At 34.5% G+C, this 14,044-nt stretch overlaps 1 long non-coding RNA gene across 3 annotated transcripts; it reads left to right on the top strand.

Moving 5' to 3' along the window:
• The first annotated feature begins 391 nt into the window (after positions 1 to 391).
• LOC145108441 (uncharacterized) lies at positions 392 to 3,014 on the top strand. Of its 3 annotated transcripts, none has more exons than XR_013708272.1 (3): positions 392 to 1,199; positions 1,411 to 2,338; positions 2,689 to 3,014. It is a non-coding gene; the product is annotated as an uncharacterized LOC145108441 (long non-coding RNA). The 3 variants fall into 3 exon arrangements; XR_013708273.1 differs by lacking the exon at positions 2,689 to 3,014 and having other exon boundaries at positions 1,411 to 1,657; positions 1,792 to 2,408; XR_013708271.1 differs by lacking the exon at positions 2,689 to 3,014 and having other exon boundaries at positions 1,411 to 2,408.
• Positions 3,015 to 14,044: the final 11,030 nt, after the last annotated feature.

Here is a 14,044-nt window from a genome sequence, read left to right as displayed (position 1 = left end):
TCGGATTTCGGCGTTCTTTAAATCCCCATAATCCTTGTTTCGACCACTAAGACTTTATGTAAAGATATCGTACTTATCTCACAGATTAATTTTGACGCTTATTTTTATCATTTATTTATTATACATTTATAAATAAGTAATAAGCACATAAATTCACATAGTTCACATAATACTCAAATAATTCATCTTTATTACTTCAAAAAGAGTTACAATAGTTTACCTAGACTATCACATCATCTATTAATGCTTAGTCCTGAAACACGGCGTTAAATAGAACACTCTAGAATAGTCGAGAATATACGGGACCTAGAAACTTCCCATGAGGAGGTGTAATGTCCCTATAAATAGGGGAGGAGGTCTCATTTGTAGAGACCATCAAGAAGTCGTTGTAATCTCTTGAGTTCTTATAATACAAGCACTCTTTGTATTCTTGAAGTGTTAGTCTCTTGTTTTCTAATTTCGTTAATACATTTAAGATAGTTAAAGTAGCCTGACTTAGTTGTAGAAAAACTAATTGGCACAGGAGATAGACCAGTAGTAAGAGTCATCCCGTGACAATATGCTTCCTTATTTCTGGCAGTTCTTTTGACCTAGTACTTTGATCCCTGTGAGTCATCTTTGAAGCCTTAGATCCAGGAAAAAATCGTTCAATTTTGTTTCATTTTTGATCCCTGTGAGTCATCTTTGAAGCCTTAGATCTAGGAAAAAATCGTTCAATTTTGTTTCATTTTCCCTTATATATGTTGGTGTTTGTCTCTTTCGCTGAAATTATTTTCCGTTTTACTCCCTCAATCGAAAAACCTTAAGACTACACACCACCATCGTTTTCCCTTTCCACGCCACCACTGAACAACCAACACTGCTCTCTCCCTATCTGTCTCTCTCTAAAAAAAGCCCTAAATCCCTATCTTTCTCTTTCTCAGTCGTTCCAGATAAACGAGATGCTCTGCCTCCTTCCGTATAAGTATCTACCTTGTCAAGCCTCAAACGAGATGCCCTCGCTCATCTCACACCCACCCTAATTTTTGCAATCCATCTTTGTGCAATCTGTCATTGAAGCCGATTAATCGACACCTCCACCAATATCATCTGATTTTGTTAAATTTTTATTTATTCTTTTTTGAAGCTGAGTAATCGACGCCGCCAAAAGAAACGCACATCATCTACTCACTCTCGACACCTCCTCAATCATCAGACCAGTAAGAATCCTCTATCTTTAGATTATGACATATATATAACCATTGTAATTTGATTTTACTTGATACAAACTATTGATTGACTATGGCTTGGACATCTTAGTGTATATATTTGCAGAACAGGCTTGGCAAACGGCTCTTTTGTGATGAAATTACCTATCTCTTATTTTTAAATGTTTGTTGGTTTTTCTAAATATTTTATATGAACTTGCAGGTCACATTCAATTTTCAAGCCCACCAAATCATTGCAAATTATAAATTATCACAAATAAGATAAAAGGCAAGATACTAAAAAGGTTCAGGCTACTAAGGTCAACTTATTTAAGAAAACTATTGAAGATTTAGATGATATATGCCCTTGAATTACTTCTCTCTGTTGCACGAGAGTAGAAAATCCGACCCCAATTCAGGAAGGAGCAAAGCTTTGCAATTCTTACATATGTCTTTTATCAGTTTTTCAGGTTGTATTTATCTGGATACAAGTTAAAATTTATTAGATGCGTGTTGGAATGCTTATTTTGGTTTCTTTCATATTTATGATTGTGTCTTTATTCTGGTAAACCTCTCATATGTGTATTATGTAATATTTGTGTAGGCTAATCTATTGGGAGATGGACTTGAGCTTTAAATATGCTTCCATATGTATTTGTAAAGCCCATTGAAGCATATAAATACAGTGAAGTGTGAATGTGGCTGCAAAAGTACTTGGATTATAGAAAAGCAAATGAAATATAGATGTCATGAGGGGATATATATGTCTGGTTACAAATGATCTATAATCGTAAGCCAAAGTGGATTAATGTTTTTTTTCTTGGTCTACAAAGAACACAATGCTCATTTGATTAGTTGGTGATGTCTCTTTTTTTTTATGCTGCTCATATGGCTTTCTACTTGCACTTAAGTTGGTTCATTCAATGGATAGTCTGATTGGCTTGGCTTGGCTTGGCTTGGCGTTGTTACTTCATAATTCTCTCATTTACATCGCCTCTTGAGTTTACTCAGGTCCCCAATGTTGCTCAACCCTGCATGGAATTTCCTCAATTAGTGACTTAATTATCTACATTCTATTGTTGTCTTCTTCAAACTGAATTTGCTTCATGTTTCTGTTTCCTAAGACATATCTCAAGCTCATTATATCTCAGGTTGGATATGTGTTTGGAGTAATTGTATAATTATAAACAGCGTATTAGAGTAAATCACACATTTGGTCCATGTTACATGAATGTTCACGTTTAGTCCAAGTTTTGAACATTTGAAATAATTCGTCCATATTGCCTTTTTGTTATCCTTGACAATATACAGTTGTGTAATAACATTATACTGATAAAAAAAATAACAAAGTTAGTCAACATTTTGTCTAAAATAGCTTAAAAGCAAACCAACAATGAGCTATGGGATTTGATGATTATAGAGTGAAATCATCTAAATTGTAAAATCCTTGCTGCAACTATTTCCTCTAACCTGACATTTGATTATTTCATTGTCTGACCAGGTTGCCCTTAAGAGAAGTATTGAGTCATCACTCACTCACTGCAAGTTCATCATTTGAGTTGCTTCAATGTTTTTTTTGGGAAAAATTGTTGTATCGGATAAACTTATTAATTCAGTTTTCATCTGACTTTTTTGGAATTAAAATGGTGAAACTGTCGTTTTTTTATATGGTCAAATGTTGTCAGATGTAATTAGAGTCACAACCTGATCATACACGATTAAAGTTTTTTGGAAAAATTGTTGTATCGGATAAACTTGAAGACCATGTTTTAGATACAGAGTACAGAGACACAACCTGATCAGGTTGATGTAGATAAATATTTTGAACCATATCTTTCGTACTTGGTTATTTCTGTCGAAATATAGCATTGTACTTTTAATTTTTTTTTAATATAGTCTTAATTTGCTTTTTATAGTAGTAAGCCTCCAAACATTATATAATAAGGAACAAAAGCAATTTGTATGTTTCAGTGTATGGCAAATGAAAGAATCAAAAGCCCATAATCGGAAGAAAGCTATAAAAAAAATACCAAACAATGATCTGTTTAATCTTTGTCAACTATTCATTTTTCTGTATATAACCTTGAGTCACCGTAGTTTTTGTTTTATACTTTGAAATAAATTTCACTATTCTTTTAACTTCATATGTTAATAACCTTAAATATTTGTGCATCATTTATCAAATATGTTGATAAGAGATTGGTACTATTTTTTGTTATAATAAAAAACTTCAACTATTTAAAACATGGAGAACGTCTTATTTCAACAAGTAATTGAACAAACTAAAATGGAAACTAGATACCAAAAGGGGAAAATGCGTTTAATAGCAATAAACTATACTTTGTAAAAAATAAATAAATGAATTATATTTAGAAAAAAAATGACATCTATTTTTTACATAAATTCAACAAATGCGAAACTAAACAATAACAATGTGTGTGTTTTTTTTTTTTTTTGAAATATAACATGTTTATATGGAACATTGACCAAAATATTATAAGTAAAACAATCCCACACGGTATATACATTATGATACTAATTGTTAAAACTTTAATTGAAAAAAACTTGGACTTGTATTTAACCATTCATGTTAATAACAAAAATGACCATAATTATAGGGTTTTTTAACTGACTGACATGTTTACAAAGAAAAATAATCGTCGAAAATAAATTATCCGTTGCCCGCTAAAATAAAGTATTCACCAGCTTGAAAAGAAATTAATCACCGGATGCAATATTTTTATCCCATACTTTTATTATTACCCCGAAACAGCCTACCAAAAAAACTAATCGCCAAAATAAACTATCATGCGCCGCCGCATTGCGCGGGTATCCTACTAGTATATATATATATATATATATATATATATATATATATATATATATATATATATATATATATATATATATATATATATATATATATATATATATATATATATATAGAGAGAGAGAGAGAGAGAGAGAGAGAGCTAGGTTCATTTGTTTAAACTAAGTATTGTGTTATCGTATGCATAAATGTGGGCCAATCAAAATTAAATAAAAAATTAAATAATTAAATAAATAAATAAGGGTAATTTAGTCATTTGTTTAATAACTTCCAAAAATAATCCCTATAATTTTGCTAGCCTTCACTCTTAACCTAATTTATTTTCTTATATACAGCCGTCGATAATGACCTGAAACAAAAAGAAGGGCAGCCGTTATTGACCTTGTACATCGATGAAGGTGATGAAGGGCATCAGGAACGAGAGAATAAAAATGGCGCAGACGCATGGATTGCCAACATTATTTACACTTTCACCCACTAATCCTTCCAATATACGCCTCAATTCTCACTCAAATTCTGTACGAGTGCGTACTTCAAAAATTAGGGCAGATGTCTCACTCGAAGTCGAAGAACACCCTTTTCCTTTTCCCCCAAACGCCATGCGAAGGAAGCTTGATTCCAGGTGGTTGGGTAGATTCAGTCTAGGAATTGATCTTGGGTTGTCTCGTACCGGTCTTGCCATAAGCAAAGGATTCTCAGTTCGCCCCCTCAAGGTTTCTTCCTCACATTCCCATTTTCCATTAATGGTCTTTTTCAATCTTCATTTAATACATAATTTCAATTTGTATAACTAATTCGCACAATCTCAATGGGTTCTTAGGTTTTTGATTTGGATTTTATCATGTGTGTGTCTACTCTAGGTTCTGGAATTAAGGGGCCAAAAGCTTGAGAAGGGCCTGATTGAAATTGCTCAAGAACAGGTATGTTCTTGTTTATTGAAATTCTACCCTTTAGATTCTAAAAATTAAAAAATCAAAAACTGATCCATGTATATTTAACTTTGTAGCTTCAAACTAGTGTGATTTGAATAGACCATATGTTTTTTCTGTATGAACCAAAACAAGTTAACCATCATTTTAATTTGACATTCAAAAGTCAAATATTCAATAGAGGATAACGCACATCATGTTTACAATAGAATAATATCTCCATCTTTTTAAAATGAGTGTAGTAATATACATCAAGTTATGAATTTGTTATCCTTGTGCTATCAACATTCTTCATTTTGTAGTAATATCATGTTTGACTTGAATCGGTCAAATATTGACTTCTTTGACATTGAATTTTGACAAGAATTCTATATTTAAGAATTCCATGCTTTTTAAGATTTTATTTATTTTTTATGACATTCTGTTAGAATATGTGTAATTGTATTAAAATGTACAATTTCATAGCAGTTATTCTTATAGAATGCGTGAAGGAGACATGCTGATCAAGGGCGTGAACGTTGGAATGGAATGACGAATTCCAATTCTGTTGGAATCACAGAAGTTGATGCTTAAAGAACGGACCACATTATTCTTTTAGAATGTATTAGTCGTTGTTAGATTTTGATGTTTCTTCCCCGTTTTGATTGTTTTTTTAGTTTTATTCTTTAACAATAAATGTAATTCATAACAATTGTTACCCGTATTCTATAAGAAATAATGTATTTTGTGTTTTTATTCTTTAATTGATTGTTCAAGATTTTGTTATTCTACAAGAAGTTGTTACTCTTCAAGAAGTTTTTAAAGTCATCATCAAGAAATAGGTTCAAGAATATTTTTATTATTTATGGTTCAAGAATATTATTATTTTTGAATATACTCATAAACATATTCTGTCAGAATGTCCGAATTAAAAGAATTATGATTCGTAAAATCGGATTTTTAAAATTAATAGAATCTATGATCCCTTAAAAAATGCAATTTTTCTTTATTAAATCTATATTAATTAACTAAATTACCCTTGTAATTAATTAAGATGAATTTTTCAATTATATTTAATTCAATAATATATATTAATCACTTTCTTAAAATAAGTAAATTTGATTGGCCCACATTTATGCATACAATAGCATAATAATTACTTTAAACAAAATAACCTAAGCCTATATATATATATATATATATATATATATATATATACATACTAGGTTATAACCCGTGTACTACACGGTTGACAAAGTAAAACAATATTAAAACTTAAAAAAAAACTTAATATTAATCATATATATGCAAACAATTATTTTATAAAATAATTATATGTTTTGTCTGTAACTGATGATTTTGTAAAATGGTTTAAACAGATGAGCAATGTTTTTTATATCTAGATTAGTGATTAAATGATCAAGTTGTACAATGAAATATAACATTTAAAAAATGAAAATAATAATAATATAGACAATCTATGATGAATATAATGTTTATTATTTAAAATTAAAGAGTAAAATAATATAGGAAATATACATGAACACTCTTGCATAGGTCTAAATCATATAATTTTCATAAGAATATAACAAAGTATACAAAAAATGAAATAGAAATATTGTATAATTAGAGCGATCAATGTTTATTCACATAGTTTAACTAAATTTATTAAACATCAATTTCTATAATTTTTAATTTATTAGCCAAATATCAACTATCAAACCTAAAAATTCAATTAAATGAAAAACAGTTAATGAGCAATTAACAGGAAAAAACTTTGAGATTAGCTAAGGTGGGATGAGGTTTGGATTATGATGTGTATTACTTTCATCACAAAGAATAATCAAATGCCAGTATTGCATTCAAAACTATAATTTAGATAGTGACCATACATATGAAGAAATTGAAAAAACAGGACCACAGATTTTGATAAGCACAATTAGTCCATGTTTATTTTTTTACACATAGAGGATGTTTATCTCTTTTTAAAACGACCAAAAATTTGAAAAAAAAATAGAAGAAATTAATAAATTAGAGGCAATTTATAAAAAGATGAAACTTAATGGAAAAGTCTCATTTATCTTTGTTTATTAGTATAAGCATGTCTAAGGAAGTTAGTTGCTTGACAAATATCTAAAAAACCAATAAACATGCCAATGATCAAAATGATTAAGCAATTCAACTAATATTATCAGATGAACTATCAAGTAGATCGACTCATTTACTAAATAAAAAGTGTAATGCCCGTGTTTCTAGGCTACGCATTAATATTGACATGATAGTCTAGGTTAACCTTTATGACTCATTTTGGAGAAATGAAAAGGAATTATGTGAATATTATGTGTTTTATGTGTTTTATGCTTAATTATTAGGGTTTAATTAATTAAGAATAAAAATGAGCGTCAAAATTAAATATTAGATAAAGCCGATATTTATTAAGAAACTTGAAGTGGGCGTGACAAGGATTACAGATATATAAAGAATACCGAAATCCGAGTTATAACGAAGAAGTTATGACCTGTCGAAGTTTCGCGACAAAACCGGCACGGGGCCGAATGAGTAAAAAGTGAGTTTTTGATAAACTACTTTTTAGCCTTAGTGATCTAAACGAAACTCGTAGTGTTCGTTAAACCGAGAAGTTCGATAAAAAGAACGCCAAAATCTGACGTCGTATGAGGAAGTTATGATTTTTCGAAGTTTCAGCTTAGCACTAGACAGCTAAAAACTCGAATTTTAGATCGAGTGATTTTTAGCCGACATGACCTAAACGAGAATCGAAGGTCTCGTCATTAGTAGCACAACGGTAAAAAGTCTGACGAAAACGGACGTCGGATGAAGAAGTTATGAATTTTTAACGGATTTCCTGTCCCGGTCTGTTAAAAATAATAATATAAAAATCAAAGTCAAAATTAGCCAACGAAGTCTAAAAGAAAGTTGTAAAGCGTAATTTTACCTACGTGCGCATATAAAGAACGTCAAAAACGGAGCTCGTATGCCAAAGTTATGAATTTTAGAAGATTTTGGCACAAAATTCGAGAAATTTCGCATGGATGAGCTTCACCCGGAAATGCCACGTCACCTTCGCTCGTAGCGCGCCACGTGTCCGAATTGCTGAGTCTCCCGAGGCCAACTGGCGAGGCGTGTCGCTTCCTGATTCGACCGAAGTCTCGGCCCTCACACCTCCCACGCGTGTACGGTGACGCTTCGTATCCGAGCTTCGCAGGTCAATCCGAGGGCGCCCCGTGTCCGAAGCGTGTCTTCCTCCGGATCCGAGCACGTGGCCTTCGCTGCTGCTGCCACCTGCCTCGCTGACTCGCCCTTCTGATCAACCGACTTCGGACCTCGCAGCCTACAAATAGAAGGCATGCAAGCCTTCCCGGGTAATTTTGGGAAATTGCCCATTTTTACCCCTTTTTCAATATTTTGGTTATTTTGACCACCCCCGATGCCCCGAGATCATTTCCAATGCCCGGAACACGTCGCGGAGTGCCCGAGAAGCCCGGGAAATTTATTTTTTTCGGTTTCGAAGCCCGACCCTCGCAGAGCCCGGTTTCTCAATAAAACTCCCGGTTTTATTAGAAACGATCGTTTTAGGCAACGAAGTGCTGCCCGGTTATCGTTAAAACATGTGAGTGTGTAGTTACTTTCACCTTACACATATATATGAAGTATTTTCTTTAAAATACGTGCTATGTGTAATTATATTGATTGTTTAATTAAGGTGACTGTTGAATAGATGTTTTATACAAGTTTTAAACTGTATACATATTTTTATCTACAAATATGTTGGGTAAAATATGGGTAGATGAATTAGATGATGAGTGATGAGAGGTATAGATGTTTAAGATGATCTAGTCATCTAGTAGAGTATAGACAACGGTCACAGACTATTTTAGATAGTCTAGTGGAACGTTAGTAGACTTGTAATCAGTACGTACGTTTGAACTATATGTTCATAAAGTGTTCTTGAACTATATGTTCATTAGGTATTTTTGAACTATGTGTTCATCCATTAGTTCTTCCTTTTGACACTATTACGTGTCGGGGTACGGGAGCGTACGGGAGTACTTTATCAGTATTTTCCCTATACTTTTATTTGGAAGAGCTTTGGAGTCTTTGTTCTTTTATGAAGTGATCGGACGAGCTTCATGAGTTAGTGATATAGATCATGAGTTAAATAGTGGGTGTGTGATGAAAAGTGAGTTGGATAGATGAGATGATCAGTGATATAGATCATGAGTTGAAAGTGAGTGGAGAAATATGGGAAAAGCTTTTACCCAAACATTGGCGTGAGTGGTGCAATATGAGAAAAGCCCTTACCCAAACGTTGACCCCCGTCATTCAGCAGAGTAGGGATGACAACCATGGACTGTTCTAGACAGTCCAGTGGGAAACATTAGCAGGCCCGCAACCTGTAGGTGTTAATGGACTAGAGTGTTCATTCGCTGTACTCTATTCCCCTCATGATTGCCTTTAGTGCATGTATGGCTGGGGAAACCCCTTAGTATGTTCATCAGTTGTATGGAAAACCCATTGACATGTATTGCGGGGGGGGGGGGGGGGGGACCCGTGGGAAATACCGTCGATGAATAAGAGCTATGGACTTAGCATATGGAAAACCCATTGACATGTATTGCGGGGGGAAACTCCCGTGGGAAATACCGTCGATGAATAAGAGCTATGGACTAGCACATGGTGACGATGTCACTTCGTGCCTATTTGACATAAATTGCTGAAGGAAAGCAATGTTGTCACCTTGTTGGTTGTTTTATGTTAGGATGTATTGTTTGACATAACTTGCTGAGGGAAAGCAATGTTGTCACCCCGATGTTTGTTTTATTTGACATAACTTGCTGAGGAACCCCCAAAGCAATGGTGTCACCCCTTGTGAAAATCCTTAGGCTAGGTCCCTTGTGATAGTTGTTTTAGGGACGTAAAGTGAGGATAATGGGAATGGGTAATTAGGGTTATTTTGGTTGATGAAATTAATAAATTTATTGTTGATTGAGAACTCAATAAGTTTATTATTTATTGTGGGTTGAAAACCCTATATGCTCACCAGGCTCCCAAGTCTGACCCACTCAGTTTATTTGTATCACAGGTATCGATACGAAGTTGCTTTACACTGAGAGATTAAAAGAGAAGTAGATCACTAGTGTAAATGAATGTAAGTTTTGTTTATGCTTATGTTTTTGTATTGACAATGACATCCCAATGGTTTAAGTAAATAAAATACATTTCTTCGGAAATGATTTGATAACATATTTATTATGTTTTTTGGGAATAAATTCCGCAACACTTTTAATCAAATGATTACTCTGAAATTATTTCAAAAGCATAAATTAAACTGGTCTTTTCTGGCCGTGAATTTTGGGATGTCATAGTTGGTGTCAGAGCATTAGTTTAAGCGAACTAAGAAATTGTAGGATTTCTAGACTTAAACTTAGAATGCTAAGTGATGATTGTGAGATGAGTGTCTGCTATATTTTAGACACGAGCACAAGTTTATTTTAGGAAAGATGCCTAAAATGTTTTATGTGTTAAATATTTTATGTTATAGCTATAAGGATGCCTTATATGCTATTATTTGTTCGGATCTGTGGTCTGTTGCCGATCGGATCTGGAAACCTTATGTGTGTAGGATTCTAAGCGTATGATTACGAGATTAGAACTAACATGTAAATGTTTCGAAGTGATAAGGAGATTTATACGTTTATCGTAAATAAAGCTTTCCTATCTTAAATTCTCGCCTGGTACACCGAACGCCTGCTTGGGTGTACAAAACGTTATGGTGAAGACTCGTAGAGAATTAAGTAGATGGAGGAAATGAAAAACTTATGATAGTGAATGATACCTATCAGAAGATATCATAAGAGTGGTATCTTGTCTTAGAATATGTTTGATAAAATAATGAAACGTTTAGAGGAGTATGGTACGTCTGAAGTACACCTTCGATTGGCAGGATGATGGAACGATTGGTGTAATTCCTGAAGTTGTCCCATCATTTGGAATTTCCATCACCAACCAAGTTGAAGTAGAATTGATGACTGAAGATACGCATGGAAGAAGTCGTAGTAGAGTCTAGGAAAATTCTATGATTAATTGGACACATTCGTATGTGTTAAATTGTTTTGTGATTTTAGGACTTGGGGACTGCGAGACAGTACTTGGGACGAGTATGAGTAGGTGTGAATAGTAGTAGAGATCTATACTACTGGAAGCACAGGACTCACACTTGGATCAGGGAAAGTCACAAGGTTACCAAGGAACTCGTAATTGATTCCGTCTTATTCTAGTCTGTCGTTACCATCGTTTCAGTAATGACTAAGAAGATTATTGTTATTCCGACCCTAGTGGTCATATCGAATTGAGTCCGACTACGATGAGTTGGTTATGTGGTTCAGAGAACCAAGTTCGATGTAGCAGTTGACTTAAGCCGAATTGAAGTAAAGGCTGATCAAAGCGATCAATAGAAGTATCGCGTTCGTTGTTGAAGAAGTTGGGTTAGGTTGTGTTCTGACCCAAAGGGATAAAGTGATAGCGTATGCATTGAGGCAATTGAAGGAGCATGAAAAGAACTACCCCACTCATGATCTGGAGTTGGCAGTGGTAGTATTCGCCTTAAAGATAGGGAGGCACTATCTTTATGGTACTAAATGCAAACTTTTCACTGATTATAAGAGTCTTCAATATCTCTTTAATCAGAAGGAATTGAACATGAGGCAACAGCGCTGGCTAGAGTTACTCAAGGACTACGACTGTGAGATACTTTACCACCATGGTAAAGCAAATGTTGTTACTAATGCTCTCAGTCGGAAGGTGAATCTTGAAAATAAAAGGCCAAGAGCGTTGAGAATTGAAGTTGTCTCTACAATTGTGGGAAGTATAAAAGAAAGCTCAGGAGGAAGCTTTAGAGAAAAATGACTGAAAGGAGGAACGTTTGGGATAAAACGTTGGTGTTTGATACGAACGGTCAAAGACTGAAGGTATTCAAAGGTAGGTTTTGGGTACCTAACATGGGAGGAGTAAGAGGTCTTCTGATGGAAGAAGCTCACAAAACCATGTACACGATTCATCCCGGCAGTGCAAAAATGTATAGGGATCTAAAACCCTATTACTGGTGGCCGATGGTGAAGCTCGATGTTGCTAAGTATGTGGCTGAGTGTGTAACTTGTGCTAGGGTTAAGGCACAACATCAGAAACCATATGGGAGTTTAGATCCTTTACCTGTACCCATAGGTAAATGGGAAGGTATCAATATGGATTTTGTGACTAAACTGCCCAGAACAAGGAACGGTCACGACATGATTTGGGTGGTCGTTGATCGCTTCACTAAGAGTGCGCATTTCATAGCAGCCAACGAGAAATGGTCTATGGATAAACTTGCAAATTCTTATGTGAAGGAAAGTGTGAGGCTTCACGGTGTTTCGTTAACGATTGTATCCGATCGTGACAGCCGTTTTACCTCAAGGTTTTGGAGGAGTCTATAAGAGGAATTGGGTACCAAGTTGTGTTTGAATACAGCTTACCATCCACAAACCGATGGTCAGAGCGAACAAACAATTTAAACGTTGGAGGATATGTTGAGGGCATGTACCCTAGAATTTCCAAGGTAACTAGGGTAAACACTTACCTCTAGTAGAATTTTCCTATAGTAATAGTTTCCACTCAAGCATCAAGATGGCACCTTATCACGCTTTGTATGGGGAAAAGTGTCGAATGCTGTCATGTTGATTGGAAGCTGGGAAAAGCAGTTTATGGGACTTGAAATAGTCCATCAGACTGCTGAAAAGTTGAAAGTGATTAGGGAAAGGATGTTAGCTGCTCAAGAGAGCTATGCTGACAAGAAAAGATAACCGATATCATTCAAAGTTGGAGATTCGGTTTTGCTTAAAGTCTCGCCGTGGAAGGGACTTATAGGATTTGGTAGAAGGGGAAAATTGAGTCCAAGGCTTATTGGACCATTTAAAGTTCTTCTGAGAATCGGGAATCAAGTTTACAAGCTAGAATTACCGGAAGAACTAGAGGGTATTCATAACACCTTTCGTGTGTGTTATTTAAGAAAATTTACGGGAGATGTGTCCGACATAATTCCCATTTCTAAATTAAGGTTGGATGAAAACAAGAGGTTGATTAAAGAACCTGAGGCAATCGTTGACCGTAAGACTAGGAAGTTGTGACGTAAAATGGTCGAATTAGTGCTTATATGTTAGAAACATACGAATGGGCCAAATCTCACCTAGGAAACGGAGAGTGACATGATGAGTCGCTACACGTATTGTTTGCTGATGTGTGATTCCGGGGACGGAATCATTTTAAGGGGGAGAGAATTGTAATGCCCGTGTTTCTAGGCTAGGCATTAATATTGACATGATAGTCTAGGTTAACCTTTGTGACTCATTTTGGAGAAATGAAAAGGAATTATGTGAATATTATGTGTTTTATGTGTTTTATGCTTAATTATTAGGGTTTAATTAATTAAGAATAAAAATGAGCGTCAAAATTAAATATTAGATAAAGCCGATATTTATTAAGAAACTTGAAGTGGGCGTGACAAGGATTACGAATATATAAAGAATACCGAAATCCGAGTTATAACAAAGAAGTTATGACCTGTCGAAGTTTCGCGACAAAACCGGCACGGGGCCGAATGTCGTAAAAAGTGAGTTTTTCATAAACTACTTTTTAGCCTTAGTGATCTAAACGAAACTCGTAGTGTTCGTTAAACCGAGAAGTTCGATAAAAAGAACGCCAAAATCTGACTTCGTATGAGGAAGTTATGATTTTCCGAAGTTTCAGCTTAGTAGTAGACAACTAAAAACTCGAATTTAGATCGAGTGATTTTTAGCCAACACAACCTAAACGAGAATCGAAGGTCTCGTCATTAGTAGCACAACGGTAAAAAGTCTGATGAAAACGGACGTCGGATGAAGAAGTTATGAATTTTTAACGGATTTCCTATCCCGGTTTGTTAAAAATAATAATATAAAAATCAAAATCAAAATTAGCCGATGAAGTCTAAACGAAAGTTGTAGAGCATAATTTTACCTACGCGTGCATATTAAGAACGTCAAAAACGGAGCTCGTATGCCAAAGTTATGAATTTTAGAAGATTTTGG

The sequence above is a fragment of the Lactuca virosa genome, chromosome 4 (assembly GCF_052849685.1).
Source record: "Lactuca virosa cultivar CGN04683 chromosome 4, Lactuca_virosa_CGN04683_v6, whole genome shotgun sequence".
NCBI lineage: Eukaryota > Viridiplantae > Streptophyta > Magnoliopsida > Asterales > Asteraceae > Lactuca > Lactuca virosa.
The sequence above is the reverse complement of the archived record's forward strand: the minus strand, read 5'-3'. Positions and strand labels throughout refer to the sequence as shown.